This window comes from Chiloscyllium plagiosum, unplaced genomic scaffold, assembly GCF_037043375.1.
Source record: "Chiloscyllium plagiosum isolate Xiang-an unplaced genomic scaffold, Cpla_swu_hap1 HiC_scaffold_3, whole genome shotgun sequence".
In the NCBI taxonomy this organism is placed as follows: domain Eukaryota; kingdom Metazoa; phylum Chordata; class Chondrichthyes; order Orectolobiformes; family Hemiscylliidae; genus Chiloscyllium; species Chiloscyllium plagiosum.
The window spans coordinates 55,634,310-55,642,144 of record NW_028270141.1 but is presented as its reverse complement, the minus strand read 5'-3'; the positions used below and the strand labels follow the sequence as shown (position 1 = coordinate 55,642,144).

The 7,835-nt window shown below is 46.6% G+C and overlaps 1 non-coding gene across 1 annotated transcript; it reads right to left on the bottom strand.

The window, feature by feature from the left end:
* Positions 1-310: 310 nt before the first annotated feature.
* On the bottom strand, positions 311-384 carry trnai-aau (transfer RNA isoleucine (anticodon AAU)). The gene has a single exon. It is a non-coding gene; the product is annotated as a tRNA-Ile (tRNA).
* Positions 385-7,835: the final 7,451 nt, after the last annotated feature.

Here is a 7,835-nt window from a genome sequence, read left to right as displayed (position 1 = left end):
AACAAGTCTACACCACCCTGCCGAAGCGGCCTACATTTACCCCTATACCTAACACTACGGGCAATTTAGCATGGCCAATTCACCTGACCTGCACATCTTTGGACTGTGGGAGGAAACCGGAGCACCCGGAGGAAACCCACGCAGACACGGGGAGAACGTGCAAACTCCACACAGTCAGTCGCCTGAGGCGGGTATTGAACCCGTGTCTCTGGCGCTGTGAGGCAGCAGTGCTAACCACTATGCCACCGTGCCGCCCACAAAGCCACGGCGAACACTGACACAGCCCTGCTAACGACGGAAGCGCCTCACATGGTCAGTGCGGGGATTGAACCCACGACCTTGGCGTTATTAGCACCACGCTCTAACCAGCTGAGCTAACCGACCAACACTGTCCTGTCCTGGTGGCGGTTGGAGGGGCGGGGCTCAAGGGCGGAGGAGCTTTCCCCTTGTTGGTTTGTCTACATACTGCGTCAGGAAACACTGGATAAAAACTGACCTATCTAAAGTACTCGAAGTAAAGTATTTCCAGTCAATATTTGGAAAGTTAAAGTCCCTATAACAACTACCCTGTTACTCTAGCTCCTATCCAGAATTATTTTTGCTATCTTTCCCTCTACATCTTTGGAACTATTCAGAAGCCTATAGAAAACTCCCAACAGGGTGTCCTCGCCTTTCCTGTTTCTGACCTCAGTCCACTCTACCTCAGTAGATGAGTCCTCAAACATCCTTTCTGCCACCAACATACAGTCCTTGACGATCAATGCCACTCCTCCCACTCTTTTACCATCTTGTCTGTTCTTACTGAAACATCTAAATCCTGGAACATGAAACAACCATTCCTGTCCCTGCTCTATCCATGTCTCCAAAATGGCCACAACATCAAAGTCGCAGGTACAAACCCATGCTGCAAGTTCACCCACCTTATTCCGGATGCTCCTGGAGTTGAAGTAGACACCCTGCAAACCTCTTTCCTGCTTGCCAGTGAACTCTTGCAACCGTGAAATCTCATTTCTGACCTCACTACTCTCAATCTCCTGGAAACTGGAACTACAATTTAAGTTCCCATCCCCTGCTGAATTAGTTTAAACTCTCCTGAAGAGCATTAGCAAACTCTCTCCCCCTCCCGCCCCAATCCCGTTGTCCTCCACACTGCCAAGAATCCTATCTTTACCCCTGTATTCAGCATTTACCATCACTACACGCAGCTTCCCTCAGCAACCATTTGCTTTACAATGAATGCACACAGCTATCCCTCAGCACATATATAATTTTATAATCTGTACAGAGTACTTCCTAAGAAAGTATACACTTAATAATCATTGCACACAATTCTCTCTCATCAAGTACAACACTTAAAAAAGCATCTGGATGGATATATGAATAGGAAGGGTTGAGAGGGATATGGGCCAAGTGCTAGATTAGGTTGGGATATCTGGTCAGCATGGACGAGTTGGACAGAAGAGTCTGTTTATGTGCTGTACACCTCTATGATTCTATGCCTCTAAGTATACTCATGGAGTCATAAATTCATTTAGCTAAGAAACAGACCCTTTGGTGCAACCAGTCCATGCCAAACATGGTCCCAAATTAAACTACTCCCACCTGCCCTCTTCTGGCTCATATCGCTCCAAACCATGGTATTTATGTAACCATCCAAATGTCTTGTATACTTTATAAGTGTACTGCATCCACCACTTCCTCAGGAAGTTCATTCCACATGCGAAATACCCTCTGCGTAAAATATTTGCCCCTTATGTCTTTTTTAAATGTCTCTCCTCCCACCTTAAATGTGCCCCCAAGTCTTGAAATTCCCTAAAGACAACTACCATCAACTCTAAGTACACCTCTCATTATTTTATAAACTTCTGTCAGGTCACCTCTCAACCTCCCATGCTCCAATGAAAAAAGTCCCAGTCTATGCAGCCTTTCTTTATAACTCAAAACTTCAATACCTGGCAACATCCTGGTAAATCTCTTTTGAGCCCTCTCCAGCTTGAAAATATCCTTCCTATTACTGAGCAATCAGAACTGGACACAGTATTCCAGAAAAGGCCTCACAAATATCCTGTACAACCTTAACATATTGTCCCAACTCATATACTCAAAGGACTGAGCAACGAAGTCAAGTGTACGAAACACCTTTTTTACAATCCTGTTTATATGTGACGCAAACTTTAAAGAATTATGTAACTGCACCCCAGGTCCCTCTTTGACGTCCCTACCAAGGCTATACCATTAATTGTATAAGACCTACCTTGATTTGTTGTACCAAAATGCAATACCTCGCATTTATCCAGATTGAATTCCATCTGCCATTTTTCAGTGCTTTTACCCATTTAAAGTTATAGAGTCATAGAGATGTACAGCCTTCGGTCCAACCTGTCCATGCCGACCAGATATCCCAACTCAATCCAGTCCCACCTGCCAGCACCCCGCCCATATCCCTCCAAACCCTTCCTATTCAAATACCCATCCAAATGCCTCTTAAATGTTGCAATTGTACCAGCCTCCACCACTTCGCTCTGGCAGCTCATTCCATACACGTACCACCCTCTGCGTGAAAAAGTTGCCCCTTAGGTCTCTTTTATATCTTTCCCCTCTCACCCTAAACCTATGCCATCTAGTTCTGGACTCCTTGACCCCAGGGAAAAGATTTTGTCTATTTATCCTATCCATGCCCCTCATAATTTTGTAAACCTCAGGCGACTGATTGTGTGGAGTTTGCATATTCTCCCTGTGTCTGCATGGGTTTCCTTCGGGTGCTCAGGTTTCCTCCCACAGTCCAAAGATGTGCAGGTCAGGTGAATTGGCCATGCTAAATTGCCCATAGTGTTAGATGAAGGGGTAAACGTAGGGGTATGGGTGGATTTGTGCTTCGGCAGGTCGGTGTGGACTTGTTGGGCCGAAGGAGAAAGTGAGGTCTGCAGATGCTGGAGATCAAAGTTGAAACTTTATTGCTGGAACAGCACAGCAGGTCAGGCAGCATCCAGGGAACAGGAGATTCGACGTTTCGGGCACAGGCCCTTCTTCAGGAATGAGCAGAGAGTGTTCAGCAGGAGAAGATAAAAGGTAGGGAGGAGGGACTTGGAGGAGGGGCGTTGGAAATGTGATAGGTGGAAAGAGGTCAAGGTGAGGGTGATAGGTCGGAGTAGGATGGAGGCGGAGAGGTCAAGAAGAAGACTGCAGGTCAGGAAGGCGGTGCCGGGCTGGAGGGATTCGGCTGAGACAAGGTGGGGGGAGGAACAGTTCATCCACTACACTAACACCTTCCACCCCGACCTCAAATTCACCTGGACAGTCTCGGACTCCTCCCTCCCCTTCCTAGACCTTTCTGTTTCTATCTCAGGCGACCGAATCAACACGGACATCTACTACAAACCAACCGACTCCCACAGCTACCTGGACTACACCTCCTCCCATCCTGCCCCCTGTAAAAACGCCATCCCATTCTCCCAATTCCTTCGTCTCCGCCGCATCTGCTCCCAGGAGGACCAGTTCAAAATACGTACAACACAGATGGCCTCCTTCTTCAAGGACCGCATTTTCCCCCCCGACGTGGTCGACGGTGCCCTCCACCGCATCTCCTCCACTTCCCGCTCCTCCGCCCTTGAGCCCCGCCCCTCCAACCGCCACCAGGACAGAACCCCACTGGTCCTCACCTACCACCCCACCAATCTCCATGTACAGCGCATCATCCGCCGTCACTTCCGCCACCTCCAAACAGACCCCAGCACCAAGGATATATTTCCCTCCCCTCCCCTATCAGCTTTCCGTAGAGACCACTCCCTCCGCGACTCCCTTGTCAGATCCACACCCCCCACCGACCCAACCTCCACTCCCGGCACCTTCCCTTGCAACCGCAGGAGGTGCAACACTTGCGCCCACACCTCCCCCCTCACTTCTCTCCAAGGCCCCAAAGGAAACTTCCATATCCGCCACAGATTCACCTGCACCTCCACCCACATCATCTACTGCATCCGCTGCAGCCGGTGTGGCCTCCTCTATATTGGGGAGACAGGCCGCCTACTTGCGGAGCGATTCAGAGAGCACCTCTGGGCCACCCGGACGAACCAACCCAACCACCCTGTAGCACAGCATTTCAACTCCCCCTCCCACTCCACCGAGGATATGCAGGTCATTGGACTCATCCACCGCCAAACCACAACAACGCGACGGTCGGAGGAGGAGCGTCTTATCTTCCGACTGGGAACCCTCCAACCACAGGGGATGAACTTGGACTTCACCAGTTTCTTCACCCCCCCTCCCCCCACCTTGTCTCAGCCGAATCCCTCCAGCCCGGCACCGCCTTCCTGACCTGCAGTCTTCTTCTTGACCTCTCCGCCTCCATCCTACTCCGACCTATCACCCTCACCTTGACCTCTTTCCACCTATCACATTTCCAACGCCCCTCCTCCAAGTCCCTCCTCCCTACCTTTTATCTTCTCCTGCTGAACACTCTCTGCTCATTCCTGAAGAAGGGCCTGTGCCCGAAACGTCGAATCTCCTGTTCCCTGGATGCTGCCTGACCTGCTGTGCTGTTCCAGCAATAAAGTTTCAACTGTTGGGCCGAAGGGCCTGTTTCCACACTGTAAGTAGTCTAATCTAAGTAATCTAATCTAATCTAAAGGCTTCATATCTCAGCCTTCGACGCTCCAGGGAAAACAGCCCCAGCCTGTTCAGCGTCTCCCTGTAGTTCAAATCCTCCAACCCTGGCAACATCCTTATAAATCTTTTCTGAACCCTTTCAAGTTTCACAACATCTTTCCGATAGGAAGGAGACCAGAATTGCACGCAATATTCCAACAGTGGCCTAACCAATGTCCTGTATAGTCGCAGCATGACCTCCCAACTCCTGTACTCAATACTCTGACCAATAAAGGAAAGCATACCAAACGCCTTCTTCACTATCCCATCTACCTGTGACTCCACTTTCAAGGAGATATGAACCTGTACTCTTTGTTCAGCAATACTCCCGAGGACCTTACTGGTAAGTGTATATGTCCTGCTAAGATTTGCTTTCCCAAAATGCAGCACCTCACATTTATCTGAATTAAACTCCATCTGCCACTTCTCAGCCCATTGGCCCATCTGGTCCAGATCCTGTTGTAATCTGAAGTAACCCTCTTCGCTGTCCACTACACCTCCAATTTTGGTGTCATCTGCAAACTTACTAACTGTACCTCTTATGCTTGCATCCAAATCGTTTATGTAAATGACAAAAAGTAGTGGACCCAGCACCGATCCTTGTGGCACTCCACTGGTCACAGGCCTCCAATCTAAAAAACAACCCTCCACCACCACCCTCTGTCTTCTACCTTTGAGCCAGTTCTGTATCCAAATGGCTAGTTCTCCCTGTATTCCATGAGATCTAACCTTGCTAATCAGTCTCCCATGGGGAACTTTGTAGAACGCCTTACTGAAGTCCATATAGATCACATCTACTGATCTTTCCTCATCAATCTTCTTGGTTACTTCTTCAAAAAACTCAATCAAGTTTGTGAGACATGATTTCCCATGCACAAAGCCATGTTGACTATCCCGAATCAGTCCTTGCCTTTCCAAATACATGTACATCCTGTCCCTCAGGATTCCCCCCAACAACTTGCCCACCACCAAGGTCAGGCTCACCAGTCTATAGTTCCCTGGCTTGTCTTTATCACCCTTCTTAAACAGTGACACCACGTTTGCCAGCCTCCAGTCTTCCGGCACCTCACCTTGATCATGATCCCTTTATAAATTTAAAAAACCTTCTTAACTATCTACTATGCTACCAATTTTGGTGTCATCTGCAAACTTACTAACAATGCCTTTGATATTCTCATTCAAATCATTTATATAAGTGACAAATAAAAGAAGGCCCAGAACTGATCCCTGTGGAACACCACTGGTCACAGGCCTTTGTTACTTCTTCAAAAAACTCAATCAAGTTTGTGAGACATGATTTCCCACGCACAAAGCCATGTTGACTATCCCTAATCAGTCTTTGCCTTTCCAAATACATGTACATCTGCATTAGTCTACCATGCAGAACCTTGTCAAAGGCTTTATTAAAGTCCAAATAAACAATGTCTACTGCTCTGTCATCATCAACCTTTTTGATAAACTCCTCAGAAAACTCAGTCAAATTTGTGAGACATGACTTTCCTCACACTAAACCATGCTGACTATCCCTAATTAAATGTTGCCTATCTAAATGTCCATAAATGCTATACTTTATAATCCTCCAACAATTTACCCACAACTGAAGTCAGACTCACAGTTCTGTAGTTCCCCAGTTTCTCCTTACAACCTTTCTTAAATAAAGGTACAATATTAGCCACCTTCCAGTCATCAGGCACCTCACTTGTAGTTATAGATGATGCAAATATCTCTGCAAGGGATTTCATAATCTCCTCCAGAGATTTATCCACCTTTGTATTCTCTAAGATGTCCTGAATGTCCTCTTCTGTAATGTGATCTGTTTTTAAAACATCAAAGTTTATGTCTCTGCATTCTCTCGACTCTACTTTCTCCACAGTAAAAACTTACATGAAATATTCAGTTAGAATCTCTCCCATCTCCTGGGATTCAACACAAAGGCGACCTCCTTGATCTTTGAGAGGCCTTACCCTCTCTCTAGTTACCATCTTGCTACTCTTTACAAGCACGACGCTGAGCTCACCCTTGGTCATTTGTATAAGTGATTTGGAGGTGAACATAGTTACTAAGTTTGCAGATGGCACCAAAATTGGAGGTGCAATGGACAGTGAAGAAGGTTACCTCAGAATACAATGGGATTTTGTTCAGATGGGCCAATGGGTCAAGGAGTGGCAGATGGAACACAATTTTGATAAATGTGAGGTGCTGCTTTTTGGAAAGGCAAATCATGTCAAGACTTATACACTTAATGGTAAGGTCCTAGGGAATGTTGCTGAACAAAGAGACCTTGGAGTGCAGGTTCATAATTCCTCGAAAGTGGCCTCACAGGTCGATAGGATGGTGAAGAAGGAGTTCAGAATGCTTGGCTTTATTGATCAATGCATTAAGTGTAAGAATTAGGAGGTCATGTTATGGCTGTACAGAACATTGATTAGGCAAAAGTGAGGACTGCAGATGCTGGAAACCAGAGTCTAGATTAGACTGGTGCTAGAAAAGAACAGCAGGTCAGGCAGCATCCGAGGAGCAGGAAAATCGAACATTGATTAGGCTAATATTGGAATACTGTATCCAATTCTGGTCTCCCTGCTATACAAAGGATTTTGTGAAACTTGAAAGGGTTCAGAAAAAATTTACAAGGATTTTGCCAAGGTTGGAGGGATTGCGCTATAGGGAGACGCTGAATAGACTGGGGCTATTTTCCCTGAAATGTCAGAGGCTGAGAGGTGACCTTATAAAGGTTTATAAAATCATGAAGAGCGTGGAAAGGGTAAATAGACAAGGTCTATTCCTGGGGTGGGGGACTCTAAAGCTCGAGGGCATTGGTTTAGGGTGAGAGGGGAAGGATTTAAAATGGACCTAAGAGGGTCCTTTCTCATGCAGAGACTAGTGCCTGTATGGAATGAGCTGCCAGAGGAAATACTGGAGGCTGGTACAATTACAACATTTAAAAGGCGTCTGGATGGATATATGAATAGGATAGGTTTAGAGAGTATGGGCCAAATGCTGGCAAATTGGACTAGATTTATTTAGGATATCTATTCAGCATGGACAATTTGGACCAAAGGATCTGTTTCTGTGCTGTATATCTTTATGACTCGAAGTACACACCTATAATCACTGCACCTGAGCTCTCTCTCGATCAGGAATGATATACTTTACAATCACTTCATTCTGCTGTCTTTTTCCTTTTCCCTGTG